This window comes from Gopherus flavomarginatus, chromosome 8 (assembly GCF_025201925.1).
Source record: "Gopherus flavomarginatus isolate rGopFla2 chromosome 8, rGopFla2.mat.asm, whole genome shotgun sequence".
Taxonomy (NCBI): domain Eukaryota; kingdom Metazoa; phylum Chordata; order Testudines; family Testudinidae; genus Gopherus; species Gopherus flavomarginatus.
The window spans coordinates 110431847-110447051 of record NC_066624.1 but is presented as its reverse complement, the minus strand read 5'-3'; the positions used below and the strand labels follow the sequence as shown (position 1 = coordinate 110447051).

The following is a 15205-nucleotide window of genomic DNA, read 5'->3' as shown; positions in this document are numbered from 1 at the left end:
ATTAAAACTAAAGGAATTTTAAAACTCTGATTTTTTCTTTTTTTAAAAAAAGACTCTGATTTTTTTTCCACTCAGTTCCAACAAAGAGAAGGGACCGGTCAGTTTCACTTCATAGACACTTGCATTTTAGGTAGAGGAAGGAAGGTTTCCAGATTCTGGAGAACTGGATTTTAAGACTGACCATCACTAACTTGCTGCATGACCTTGGAAAAATCACTTCACCTCTTTGCACTGCTGCTTCATCTGGCACCTTTTCTCTGTCTTCTCTAGTTAGACTGTCAGCTCTTCAGGGAATGAACAGTCTTCTCATTATGCATCTGTACAGTACCTAGCACAAAGGGACCCTGACCTTGGTTAGGGGTCTCTGGGCACTGCTATGACACAAATAAATAATAGCAATACACTCCAGCTTGTCCACCGCCTTCCTGTATGACAAGTCACTGAGCTGCTCCATAACTCAGTTTTCTAAGCTGTAAAATGGGGATAATTGCACCCCCCAACCTCCCAGGGTGTTGGGAGGATAAATACATTCGCCACTGAGCCACCTCACATGCACAGGTCAGTTCTTGTCCAACAGGTAGCGGATGAAGTTGCAAGCACCGCAGATGAGCAGTTAAACCCACCCCAAAAGAATTGTTTTAACTGAATATTAGAAATAATTATTTAAAAAATTCTATTAAAGGGTGTGGGATTTTTTAAACCCAAATGATACGTTTTTGACCTACACTACCTGATATTTTTCCTTAAAAATCCCCCACTGGGTTGCGACTCCTGTGCTTTTGAAGGCTTTGGCAGTATTCATGGAACCACAGAAACTGGGCTCATATGCCACTAACTTCTCTCACTGGTAATCAAAAACTGTCCTTAACCTCTGCATACTCCCTTTGTGGAAATGGTCAGGATGGAGCCATCTAGGAACTGTTTCTATGAACATTAAGAATGGGGAAAACCCAACCAACCGCCCATCAGTGCTCGGGATTCCCAAAGTGCTCACAGAACATTCATACCAAACTAGCAATACAGTGCTAGTCAAAACACACCAGGATCTGGTAGGGCTCTGTTAAGCAACAAATATAAATTGTGTTCACTGGCACTCAGAACGAGACTTCTGTTCTTAAGCGTGTGAAAGGAAATAGGTTTTCTTTGCAGGGTACAGAGATTAGAAGAATCCTGAGATATCTTCCTTTGTGGGCGTAGCAGAAATAGAATGGAAAAAAATACAGATTTTCAGTTGCAAAATCATTCACACAGTACTACAGAACTGACACCAACTAGGGTGCATTAAAGCTGGAACTAAGGACTTCTGGGTTATATTCACAGCTCTGCTACTGCTTTGCTGTGTCTCCAATGTCTGAGTCACAGGGCTCACCTGACTCTCATGATATACACTAAGCACTCGCGAGATCCTCAGGTGGAAGTCACAATGCACATGCTATGAATCATCATCATCATCATGATGCAGCATGAGCTTTACCGTCACTTTAAATGCTAGAGAAGAGATCTGGACAAGAATTCAACATTGTTTACTTTCACCAATGCAATAATATTATAACGTTAACATCCGTCCTTTGGGGTCGGGAAGGAATTTTCCTCCGGGGCAGATTGGCAGAGGCCCTTGAGGTTTTTCGCCTTCCTCTGCAGCGTCAGGCATGGGTCACTTGCTGGTGGATTCTCTGCAGCCTGAGGTCTTCAAACCACAATTTGAAGACTTCAATAACTCGGACATAGGTTAGGGGGTTGTTATAGAAGTGGATGGGTAGGGTTCTGTGGCCTGCTTTGTGCAGGAGGTCAGACTAGATGATCATATTGGTCCCTTCTGACCCTAAAGTCTATGAGTCTATGAGGCAGATTTACAGAGCAGCCTTTGTAAATAATCTGACCCTGACCCAGCCCGAAAGGTCAGAGTCATTAAAAGAAAAAAGATGGAAATCAAGCTGTATCACTGATGTAGCACCTCAGCTTATTAATAGTCCTTGCAATGAGGGGAACGACAACGTGTTAGATTTAATTGATTGTTCAAGATCAAAAAGATCAGGGGGTCGCACTGTAAATTGTGCTCTGTCGTTGACATATTTTGCTTTGAAGATCTAAGCAGAGAGTTGCCAGAGCTTCTGAGATCCCGTGAAAGAACAAACGCATGCCAAGGTGACTCTGGGAGGGAGTCCCCTTAACAATTTCTGTCTCTCTGAGTGGTTGACAGATGCTTTTCCAAGCTCTTACCCTATTACAATGAAATATTATAGTGGGATGCCAGCTTGCCTATGGAAAGCACACATCAAGAGCATCCAACCTGTCTCCTGGCCAATGCACAACACATTTTCTAGGGTCTTGCTCATTTTAGTTTCATAAGTCCCAAGCGATGGGGCTTCTTCCATCAAGTGTGTTTCTCTGATATCTAACCACCTGAGGAAGGTGAAATTTAACACGAGCTCCACCCTCTCTTGTTATGATCTCTCAGTAAAAGTGGCAGAACCACTCAAATTTCTCCCACGCTTTCCTGGGAGACTCATGACTCATACATCTCACTGTGGGACCACAGTGAGAGGTAACAGAATTTAACAGGCACTTGGGGGACAAACCTCAAAACCTATCTCTCGGACACATCTTTCCTGTACAAGGTATGCACACACAAAAAGTCTGCTTTGCCCGTTCTCAGAACAGGGCAAGGAAGAATGAGACCGGAAGGACAAGAAGAGAAAAATGAAGTTCAAACCCATCTCACCCAGGGCCAGTGCTACCATTTAGGTGATCTAGGCAATGGCCTAGGACGCCAGAATTTTTGGGGGGGGCGCTATTTTCCCGGAGGGGTGGCACGCGGGTCCGGTGGACCTGCCGCAGTCATGCTGGCGGACGGTCCGCTGCTGGAAAGGCTCCGGTGGAGCTGCCACAGTCATTTCGGCGGATGGTGCGCTGGTCTAAAGGCTCCAGCGGACCTACTGCAGTCATGCCTGCGGCAGGTCCACCGGAGCCTTTAGACCAGCGGACCGCCAGCTGACATCACTGCGGCAGCTCCACCGGAGCCTTTCCAGCAGCGGACCATCCGCCGGCATCACTGCGGTAGGTCCACCGGGGCCACGAGGGGCGGCGAAATGGCCGTCCGCCAAGGGCGTCAGAAACCCTGGCGCCGCTCCTGATCTCACCTGACTCTAGAGATGAGAAGGGAATAAGCAGAACTCGGTATAGATTGTTCACCTGGATTATTTACACCTTTATTTACATGATTTAGTTGGGGATTGGTCCTGCTTTGAGCAGGGAGTTGGACTAGATGACCTCCTGAGGTCCCTTCCAACCCTGAGATTCTAAGATTCTATGATCTGGTAATGTGCTCAGATAATCCAACGTCTGGAGTAGTTTGCATTCAAGTCTGGACGACTGTGCTCCAATCCACATTAAACAAATGAGATTGACAGAAATAGGGACATGCAGCTCTGCATAGTGCATCGCAAAAGATAACCAAACTCCAAGTCAGGGTCAGTCCTGTTTCTTTTTTATCCATTAACTCCTGCTTTTATCACATTGTTATATTGCACATGAATGATTGAGGACTGTGTTAATTATCCATGGGTTCATAGTCCTCTCCAGCAGGAAGTGCTTGTTCAGGTAACAGAAACATTAAGGACAGCAGAGTTATTGTTAAGCTGAAGTCACCTGTCAATCTAGGTATTAATGTAGCAATGTCTTTCTAATTACATGTGTCACACCCTTCAAATCCTAATCCTGCAGGACAAGCTTACAAAACTATCACAGAAATGTACTAGCCCAGGCACAAAATCCACTTGCCCTCCCTTTGACATATTGCTGCTAATGGCTTTTTTTTTTTTACTTACCCCAGGCAAGTGAGAGATTAGGAAACTGCCAGTCTGCTTTAAAAGAAGGCGCTCACATCCAACAGGTCGCACATTCACACTCTGAATTTCTGCAGCAAGAAAAGAAAAATAAAGTTGTTCCGTTAGCATGGCAGAGGGAGGAATCACATGGGGAAACAGCATCCATCCTCCACTGTTTGCGCCTTCTTCCACCCAAAACATTAATCACAAGGAACATTCAAACAGACTGTTGAAAGCAGTAGCAAAGAATGGCAGAGAAGGGCAATCTTGGGATTTAGCCGTACAATCCTCACCAGCGTTGATGGGAGTTATGCTGAAAAATCCCTCTGCAAGGAGCTAAAGCTATGCCCTTGTATTTGGCTGCCTGAATGTGAGGAATGCTTTTGTCTGTTCTTGGGCAAAACCCAATTTACATCAGTAGAATTGTGGGTCCCACCTCTAAAGCTCTATCCTCCATGAAAAGGGGCTTGCCTTGTCTTGATGTATTGTGACAACATGCCACATACATCAGATCACAGCATGACATCATCAGCTGCACTGATCCTGAAGATATTGGGTGACGCTTTTAATGTCCTCTGAGCCCATGCTTACAAATTTGTGGGACGCACTCAGTAAAACCCAGGGCCGAAACTCAGGGTGGATGGAACCTTGAGTTATTTCTGTGCCCACAAATTGATATCTACCTCCAGCTCTGCAAGACTGCCTAAAAAAATGGAATCTCCCTTCCAAACCAAACGGTTTCCTTTCAACAAGGATTAAAAAAAAAAAAAAATGTGAAAAAAGAGGCCAGGAATCAGGTGGGTAGAACTGTAGGGCACCAATATCCCAAAGCCTGTCTGTCAGGGAGGATTTATAGTGCGTTTGTCTGAGTTCCCCAGAAAGCTGCCAAACAAAAAGCAGCGGCCAGAGACAGTAAAGTCTACCAGGAAAGCATCTCTTGTTAAATGATACCCCTCCACACCCACCTACTCTAAATCTTAGGCCTCTACAGAGCAGAGGTTGCCAACAAAACCAAACTGCACAGCGGCTTTGCAACAGAGATACCTGTCCACCAGGGTTCAGACCTGAGACCCACCCAACTCGTGAATTAAATATACAAAGCAAAGTCTGCAAGGGTTAAAAGGCCAACGCACCAACCCAGTCACGTGTCTCTTCCCTCTGCCTGCCCCCTTCCCCCTTGTGCCTCGTCTCTCACCAAGTTTTCAATGAAGCTGTTTGTTCTTTTTCAATTCTTTTCCCTCCTTGGGTCTTTTTGCTTTCCTGGATCATTTTTCTCTTGCTGATGCCAACATTTTAGTAGTGGGATCAACTGCTGTCAGCACAGGAAAGTAACGTGGCCCCATTTGGCACAGCTATGAAAAAAGAAATGTTTTTCCAGTGCTGGCGGTAGAAGATTAACAGCTGCCACACTACTGCCCCTAGAGAAATAACAGGCCTAACTCCTGCATCTCTAGAACTCACAGCGCGTTAGACGCAGGCCAGTTTCATCACCCCCAATTTACAGATGGGGAATCTGAGGCACAGGGCGGGGCCGTTTCTCGGCCAGAGTCACCCAGCAGGCCAGTGGCAGAGGTGAGGATAGAATCCAGGTCTCGTGAGTCCCATGCACTATGCACTAGGCCACTCCCAGCTAAGTGGCATAGACTAACAACTTCCATTGCTGTGATGGCTTTTATCCTCAAAGATCCCAAAATGCTTCACAAACCATAGGCCTGATTCAGCAAGGTACCAAAACCGGTGCCTGACTTCAAGCATGCATGCAGCGCTGTTGACAGGACTAGTACCACCAAGGCTGAGCATCTTAGCTCCTACTAACATCAATGGAGGTTGAGGGTACATGGGAACTCATATATGCATGTAGGAATCAGTTCAAGCTACCACGGGAATGTAACTACATGCACGGAATATAGCAGCAGCTCTTTAATACCACAAAGCAGTACTGACCAACAGAGAAGCGCTGGAAGCCAAGAAAATACTGAACGCAACTGAAACCGGCAAAGGAATTAAGTTAATTCGAACATGATCACCAAACCTGGAATTTGGCCCGAACACTAGGTTGGTTTAGGAAAATTAAAAGAGGCATTTAAAAGTTAGAGAGAGTTCTTCCTCCGTCAGTTCTTGCTGAGGCAATCACTGAAGCCTTCAAGCTCCGTGAGACAGTCTGGAAGTGAAAACGGAGGCATAAACTTAAAAGGCATTAGACGTGATGAGCTGTCGGCTTTGTTCTTCACAGTGCTGCTTGCTGCACTTGTACATTAGAAGCCTTTTATGTCTGTGGTGAAAAGTGGCCTTATTTCCTTTGATACTTTGGGGAAGCAGGATTTTAGTTTATAAATGTCACGCTGCAAGAAGTTACAAAACAGAAACAGAGGAACCAATACGTGCCCCAGTAAAACCAGATCCAGCTGTCAGTCCATTTATCACACCGCCTGGCGGTCCTATTGCAAGACAGGGGAAACAAAAACACTGAGACACACCATTGTTTAGCCAATTATTTGACGATGTATTTAGGGCAGGTAAATGGATAGTGATTTGGTCATTCATCTGGGTGGGGTAGGGAAGGGCGTCGGTAGGGTCCCCGCCACATTGGTTGCAGAGGTAGAAAGGTGAGTAGTGAACGAGGCAGGAGATTACAGGAGGAGAAAGGATGATCTTCTAGTTAAGGCAACTGAATGTCACCCTGGAGAACTCTATCCCTGCAGGTGTCACAGAGCACCAAGGCGAGAGGCTGGGCAAGTGACTTAGAACAAACTTTTTTTCACACGTGGTCACTGTGTACTCCTTATTTTCTGGGCACCCGGCTTGAAACACCTGGAGCAAATTATCCAGAAGTGCTGAGCGCTCACAACTGCAACTGAAGTTGATTGGAGTTGTGCTTTGAACACAAAGTGCTCTACAAATGATACCGTCTGTGAAAAATCAGGCCCCAGATGTCTCAGACTGAGCACCCAAAATGAGTGGACAGTTTTGCCAATTTCTCATCTGAAAAATGGAGATAATACCACTGCCTAGCCATTGCGAAGGTACATTCATTAATGTTTGTAATGCATTCAGCCTCTTTGGTGACAGTAGCATGGGAAAAAAGTTAATTTTGCATTCAGTGCAGGGTTCAGATGATATACGTTAAATAAAGCCACATTTTCAGCAATGAGGATAAAAAGAAATGTTAAGTAACTACTCATTCAGTGAGCACCAGACATTCTGTGCACTCAATGGGTCCACGTCCTGTGGAAAAAATAGTTTGCAATCATGTAGTCAGAGACTGTATCATAATAAGAGCTGTGCAAATAACTGACTGTTTGGTTTGCTGGCAGCTCTGAAAAACAAAACAAAATAAATATAATAAAAATGTGACTCAATCCAAGCCAAAACCAAAGAACGAACTTGAACTCGGACCTCCCTTTCCTCCCCCTCCATCCAGGTGAATGCCCCAACCACTACGCTATGGGGTATTCTCGGGGGATCTCTTTCTATCTTTTCTGCGGAAATGGTTCCAATTTGTATAAAAAACCTGAATAGTCAGAGAAAGAGTAAGAATGACTCTAGAGACTGGCGGTTATAAATCCACAACACCAAGCCACTGCCACTTGAACTAGTGGGGTAAGTGGTAGCGGTAGTAGGTTGTTATCGTCAATGTGGAACAGCCAGTAGAGGACGACGACAGAGGGTTTCACAGCTATTTGCTGAAAGCAGAGGAATGTGGAGACTCAGGAATCTTGGGTTCAATCCCAAATTCAGAAGGGGCCTTTGTTGTAGTAGTTATAAACCCTTATTACGTGCACCCTCTTCCAGGATGTCCTTGCCCCTCACCCCTCTGCATTCCAGTCAGGCAGCTACCTCCTTCGCCACGTTGGTTAGGAACCAGTTGTGGAGACATGAAGAGCAAGGAAGAGAGCCTCACTGGCTTTCAGTTCCACGGCCTGTTGCTCCAGCAGCAACCAACAGCCAGAAGCAACTGCAGAACAAGTCCTTCTCAGCCCCAGGAGGGAGCATGCTCAGAACACACAGAATGTTTGGAGAATTCAGCTGCCAAAGTCTAACAAGTTTCTACTGGGCACATGCAAAATGATTTTTCAGGAACTTATAACCTGGCCAAAATTGGGTGAATTTTACTCAGAAAAGCAAAAAACAAATCTCTGATACCAGGACGACCTCCCTGCTGAATTTCCAAGTCCCGATCCCACAAAGTAGAGATACTAGCGCTTCTCAGCAAAACGGTTGAGAATTTTTTTTAACGTGGACAAAACAATGTCTTTCCCCCCTAATCTCATCTTCAGAAACTGTTGAACCATTTTAACTGAAACTTTAAGGGGTGAGAGAAAACCAGCCTGAAGCAGAGATCTGGCATGGAAAGTGTTCAGCGATCTTAACTATGGCTGTAGTTACTAGTTCTGTCTATAACATACTCTGATGTCTATTATACAGTATGGTAAAACAGCTGCTGTGTTTAAACTGCACTTAACACTAACATAGATCCAATCTCTGGTGTGCAATACCCTTGTTGTTAACAGCACACAGACCATTACACAATAGTTGGGGCAGGAAATAAAGAATTTTGCACCCCATTTAACCTGTATGGGGTACTTAAGGTAAGCACATCATAACTCATGTGAAGTGAAATTTGGCTAGGACCCCAGGCATAACCACCCTAACCTGTAAAAAGCTATGGGATATTTAATGACAGCAATTATCAGGGTGGTTTTTTAACTAGTCCTCTGAAAAGCTGCACCGCCAACACCACACACATACACCCCACTGTCTCTTCTGGACATTTCTCTCTGAGTTAGTATAGAAACAGCACGATTTGCTGAGTCATCACTCCCAGGAACATCTCCCGCAGCTTCAGACTCTCAGAGTCCAACATCCAAACACTGGCCTGGCTTATCCCTGCTTAACTTAGGAACGCAGAAGAGCAGACAATGGCCAGGGTCGCATGGCTGAAGACCAAAGTGTAGCACACGATATAACAGTCACACACTGTTACATTGGTGAGGGGTCAGAGAAGAGCAACGAGAATGATTAAAGGATTAGAAAACTTGTCTTACAGTTAGAGCCGCAAGGAGCTCAATCTATTTAAAGAGAAAGTTAAGGGGTGACTTGATTACAGTCTATAAGCACCTACATGGGAAACAAATATTTAATAATGAGCTCTTCAGTCTAGCAAAGAAAAGTCTAACATGATCCAAAGGCTGGAAGTTGAAACTAGACAAATTCAGACTGGAAATAAGGTGTAAATTTTTAACGATGAGAGTAACTAATACTTGGAGCAATTTACCAAGAATTCTCCATCACTGACCATTTTTAAATCAAGAGCAGATTTTTTTTTTCCTAAAAGATCTGCTCCAGGAATTAGAGGCAGTTCTCTGGCCTGCGTTATCCAGGAGATCAGACTGGATGATCGCAATCGTCCCTTCTGGTCTTGGAATCTGTGAATCTATATCAGAAAGACTTAGAGTTACCCACAAGGCTTACAGACAGACTGCTCGAAATTCAAATCTGCTGCTCGCTTCTGTCATTTCTATAGTGCCTGAAATTTCACACAAGCAAATGACATGGAAAGAACTAATGCCGAGCAGTGATCAAGTCTGCTCTGAAGTTTTATTTGAAATAGGAAACTTTTGCCTGTATTATCTGTTAAGAATGTTTCACTAGGCAGGGATATCCAGTCTGGTATATTAAATTAAACTGAAAGTTCAAAAGGGAAGAGCTTTCGCGGGGGGGGGGGGGAGGGGGGGATTTCAATGTCAGGTTACCATAGACAACTAGACTGTTTCCTGTAAAACTAACTCTGATTCATTTCTAAAAATCTGACAATCAAATGTTCTCTGAAATTTACCAAAAAAATAATAAGCATTTGTGTCATGTCCCTAATTTTGTGTTAAACTAAGGAGATGCTCAACCCTCTTGATTACATTTTACAGCTCAAGTGAAATATAGGAGTGCTGTCGTAGCTGAGTGATAAATTTATGATCACAGTTTCACCACCTCTCGCTGCCTTGGAGGCAATAAGATGTTAAAGAGGGGGTGGCATTTGGTAAAACGAATAGGAACAGAGAGTGAGTTCATCTGTCTCTGGGCCCGTCTACATGCACCACGTTCAGAGCTAAATTTAAAGATCACTTCTGCTAATCTGGTCTATTATACTGCTTGGTTGGCAGGGGCCAAGGAGAGCTGAAAGATCACGGCATCACATCAAGTTCTAGCTCATTCTGGATAGAAGGGGGTCTGAAGCCAGTCTCGGCCTGAGAACTTGCTTAGGATATAAAATAGTAACAGTACGTACCTTGCCTTCCGCCTGGGGCTCTCAAAGCGTTTTACAAACATTCATGGATTAAATTCCACAAAACCACCGAGTACCTTCGCAACAGCTATATGGCAGCAGCCTGATTCTGCAGGTGTGCTGAGCACCCACAATGGCAGCTCAACTCAGGGGGGGCTCCCAGGAAAGATGCTCCAGGAAGTTGCGATGTGGGAGACCCAAGTTCAAGTCCCTGTTCTGGCATAAATGTCCTGTGTGACCCCGGTGGGGGTCACTTTGTCCGTGCCTCAGTTTCCCACCTGTACAATGGGGATAACAGTACTGCCTTGCCTCCCAGGGTGCTGGAAGGACAAACACACTGCAGATTGCAGGGCACTCAGATACTGCAGTAATAAAGGCCAGATTTGGTTATTTTATAAGCCGGTGCTTGGGAGTGGTGAAAATCAGGTCCTCAAACCTGTTCACATTCACCCAGGGAGTCTGTGGGGACAGAACTCATCCCAAGTCATAAGAGTTTGGCCACAAGACAATCCTCTCTCTGTATTTTGCACTGGAATTGTTTCAAGTGGGTTTTAAGCACTGTTCCCAATCCTTGCAGCTGCTAGAAACCAGTCAACAAAGCTAGGGTCAAAAGCGTCTCTCGCTGACTGTGTGCTCGAGAGTACAAGCAAGGCCTCTTGCTTCCCTGTTCATTCTGTGGTGCCTTTTCCACCACTCCGCTTTGCCTGGCATATTGTCCTGCAACCGTTAATGACACCAAGTAAACCTGTAGAGTCCCAGGAGTGGGAAAAGATCCTACTTTTCCATATCAGGACCCCCTGGAACTCACCTTCCTGCCATTTAGCAGTATGGGAAGAGCAGGATGGTTGTGATCCCCTTTGGGAGTCTCCTGGGGGTCGTGAGAACCCCTGCACAATACCACATTCCCTCTCCGTCACGTGTAGCCCCTGCACCCTTCCACAGGACGGTGTGAAACTTTATGCATTATCAGCCATGCTCCCAAGAAGCCTGTGGGAAATGGAAATGGATTACCGGTACTGTCCATCCCCCTCCTTTTAAGAAAGTGAAGGTAACTGCATAGAAACGAAAGCACTGCTGACTCTGTGACGCTGGGCTTTGGAAGGGGAACACTGCAAATCAGAGAGAAGAAGCAAGAGCAGAATATCCTGCAACCTGTATCCCCATTGCCGCCCTGATGATATGCAAGAGGCGCTTCGGGAAACGAAGCCATTAGTGGACAGGAAGTAGGTTTAGTGCAGACAAGGCAACTAGGAGGGAAGTCGGAGGGCACGCCTGCTGGTGGAGAAAAGCTCTCTTGGGCCTCAACCATAGGAGGAACAATTCAGCTTTGGGAAAGGAGGACCCCACTACTGCTGGCAAGTCCACCAAGGCCCAGGGTGTTCTCCTTGCATAAAGATGTCCCCGGGATGCTCTCACTCCCATGCACCCGGCTGTTTGATGTCAGTGTCCTCAAAATGCTCAATACTCAAGAGAACTGGCTTCATGGCCTACATCTCCATTATAAAGCCACTCTCCGGGGTGAGCAATTGGGCATCGCAAAAGGAAGGATGAGACTTAGCCCACAAGGCTTAGAGGTTGGAGCAGACAACTGAGGTCAGAGGTTAGACCAGCTGACTGCGGAGTCAGGACACCTTGGTTCTGTGCCCTACGTAGCCAATGAACTGCTAGGAACCTCTGTGCCTCAGTTTCTCACTGGTAAAATTAGTACAATGACCCTACCCCAACGCAGTGCCATGAGGCTAAATTGATTTTTGTGAAGCAGTTTAAGTGCCCCAAATGAAAAGTAGTTTTAAAATACAGCATTTTATTAACAGGTGACAATCACATCCTTTTGGCCTTAAAAAAATAACCTATGAATGATGGTTGAAGCAATGGGAGTACAGAATGCACTGCAATTATTCCCAATATCCACTGTGCAGAATTCCTCAATAATAATAATAATAATAATAATAATAATAATGAGGCCTGATCCTGGTCAGGGGCTTTATGGCCATATGAATTGCAGCAACACAGTATTTCACTATATTTAGGAGACAATGCAATATCTCTGATACCACTGTGAGGTAGCAGTGGATGTATTTTTGTGTTGGTTGGAATTTTTTGCTAAGAAAACATTTTGGATGAAAAACAAATGAAGTTTCTCAAAAATATTTGCCACCTATTTGTTTTCCATACTGAACCAGTTTAGTAGATTTTTGACAGAAGAACAGCGACCGCAGGAGTTAAGTCTTATCCCCATTTTACAGAAAGGGAAAATGAGACCCAGGCAGCACTAAAGCGTGACTTTTCCAGAAGCCTGATCCACAACCGTGAGTGCACGAAGTCCATACGGAATCATACACAGTTATATCTGCACAAACACATCTCTGGTGTCTGCACTGTTTGAAAGCCAGCCTGGCAGCAATCTAATCGAAAGCCACAGAAGGTCAGTGGCAGAGTCAGGAATAGAACCCTCCACGGAGTCCTGACATCCATCCCTCTGAGTTCAATCACCACTTTCCCAAGATCTATAGGGCAGATCCAAAGGCACTGAAATCAATGAGTGTCATCCAACTGGATCAGGCCCGAAGAGCATCATTAAGCCCCAGATTTGGCAAAGCTCATGATTAATATTAAGCATGTGCTTAAGTGGTTCACTGAATCAGAGCCACAGTGAAGGAGTCACTTCTTCTCAGTTTTGTCCCACTAACAATTCAAAAATATTCTCTTTCACACCCACACCTGACTCTGGAGAGCTCTGCCACACATTCAAAGAGAGGATAACTTTAAAGCCTGCACATCTGGAAGGTAAAATTTCCTTTACTTCTCCTGCCTCTAAATAACCCCAGTTGTGGGGTGGGGGGGGCATTACGACCATGCGATGGAAGCTTTCATTAATGTGAATTTGACCTTCACTCCTCTTTCTTCGATTGTCACAAAGTCCTCTATTAGCTTCTCTGGATAATTTCCAGCAGTTGTTGCAAAACACAGCTTACGGAACACAGACAGACACAGACACACGTTTGCTCAGACAGAGGCTCAAAGATCTGAGCCAGGCATCTTTGTTGCTTTTTTCACGGCGTGTGTAAAAGGTCTTTGCCGTCATGCGATGTTGGAAGCTGTCAAAATGAAACATCCTCTTATTAGAACATGGCCCAAAGGAGCGACTATTTCAGATGCCTAACAAACATGCTTGCTTTTATATGAAAAACAACCCTGGAGAACAAAGTGATTTGCTACAACGTGAAAGTTAAGTATCGAAACAGATGGGATCTCGACACAGCTGCACAGTTCTAATCCCTTGAGTATTTTCATAGTCCATTCAAGAAATAGGGAAGGACGGTGGAAAGGTTAGCAGAAAGGAATTTTTGCAGTTAAACAACAACCTCATCTCCTCGTTAGAGTAACTAGAGATCTCCTATCTGCCAGCACTGAAAGCTGGTTCAAACTTTTAGTAAAAAAATAAAATCATCAAAAATGCCCTTTGGGGGGAAATGAAAGATTTTTCTCAAAAAAGCTGACTTTCAACAATGTTCATTTTTCAAGTATTTTCACTGAAAGAGTCAAATATATTAACATTTATAATATTAACAGACATTCATCTGAAAAAGTGGGTATTCACCCACGAAAGCTCATGCTCCAGTCTATCTGTCAGTCTACAAGGTGCCACAGGACTCTGTCACAGGACTCTGTCACTTTTTACAGATCCACACTAACATGGCTACTCCTTTGATACTAAATATATTAACATTTTTCATCTCACAAACAACAGAGAACCACATCAGCAACCGCTTTGATAAAAAAAAAAAGTGAAATATTTTTAAAAAATGAAAATGGATGAAAATGAGAAGCTTTAAAAATGAGAACAATTTGGACACATTTTTCCCCAATTTAAAAAAATAAAATAAAAACATTCAGCCCAGTCTCATAGTGAGGAACATGGCACAGATCCCGAGGTATATTCTTAGAGACCTCTAAAGAACATTCTTCAGCCAGCTTAGGAGAACAACTCTAGTGGATATTCAGAGAAGGAGACATGGTGCCGCCTTTGGCACGCGTGCCATAGGTTGCTGTAGAGCGTAGGCCTTTCAGACAGGAACGTGCCTTCTCTCGGTCTGACCAGGGCCCAGCCCAATGGGGCCTCTATCAACTGAAGGCTGTGTGCACTACTGCAATACAATTCTTATAACAATAGTAAGACAGATGCCCAGCCCTCGCCCTTGTGACAGTAATGGTCCCACTGCTGTTGCCAAGGAGGGAAGCAAATGGCAAGTGGCTACTTTCAGTAGCAAGTGAGTCACTGCCTCCATGCATTGCGCACGGAGTGTCTCGCAGTCTCACACAGACCCAATCGATAGAGGGGTAACTCAACCGACTCGGACAGCCTTACTCAGGGCCGGCTTTAGGAACTGCAGGGCCCAATTCGAATACCCGGCGACAGTCCTGGTCTTCGGCAGCGGGGGGCCAAAATGCCACCAAAGACCCAGAGCAAGTGAAGGACCCTCCGCCGCCAAAGACTCAGACCACCACCAGGTGAGTAAAAAAAATTTAAAAGGCGCCTAAGGCACATGGCCCTCTTAGGCGCAGGCACTGGGGAATCGGGGGAATCAGCCTAAAGTCGGCCCTGGCCTTACTCCCAATTTTCACTGGTGTAAGTGAGTTCAGAATCTGGCCCTGGGACTGTAAAGCTCTTCAGGATCCTCCTAGATGAAAGCTGCACCAGGGGGTGGATTGCCTCATCTCCTTGCATGTTTCATGGCCTACATCCACCTACTTCCACTTTGGCTGGTGAAATGTCAACTTTGCACCAGCCAGGAAGCTGCCACGGCTCGACAGAAACATGCTTGCCCCTTTTGGCCTTCCCCATTGCCGGAGGGGTGACGACAGCCTGGTTCTGCCCACTCACTTCTCCACAGGGGAGAACGTTTTGTGTTAGCTTCAAAACAGTTACACGATTGGGCAAAATGGTGCTATTAAGCCCCGGCTAGATTTCAGCCTTGCCGGTTAGTTGTGCACCCAGGCACCTAAGGAGGTAGGGTAATTAATGTGAATCCGTGTCTTGTTTTTTCACGAATAAAACGCCATCCAACTACTTACCCACTTCTGGGGAAAATCAGGG

At 45.1% G+C, this 15205-nt stretch overlaps 1 protein-coding gene across 13 annotated transcripts in view; it reads right to left on the bottom strand.

Moving 5' to 3' along the window:
• LPP (LIM domain containing preferred translocation partner in lipoma) overlaps window positions 1-15205 on the bottom strand; it is a 443967-nt gene that overhangs the window by 344295 nt on the left and 84467 nt on the right. For 9 of the 13 annotated variants that reach the window (XM_050964799.1, XM_050964800.1, XM_050964802.1 and 6 more), the window contains one exon: window positions 3828-3916. The exons of 3 other annotated variants lie outside the window; for them this stretch is intronic. The gene's annotated coding sequence lies outside the window, so the exon portion shown is untranslated. Of the gene's footprint in view, window positions 1-3827; window positions 3917-5022; window positions 5209-15205 lie in introns of those variants that run through there. One more of the 13 variants, XM_050964807.1, reaches the window with a different exon arrangement.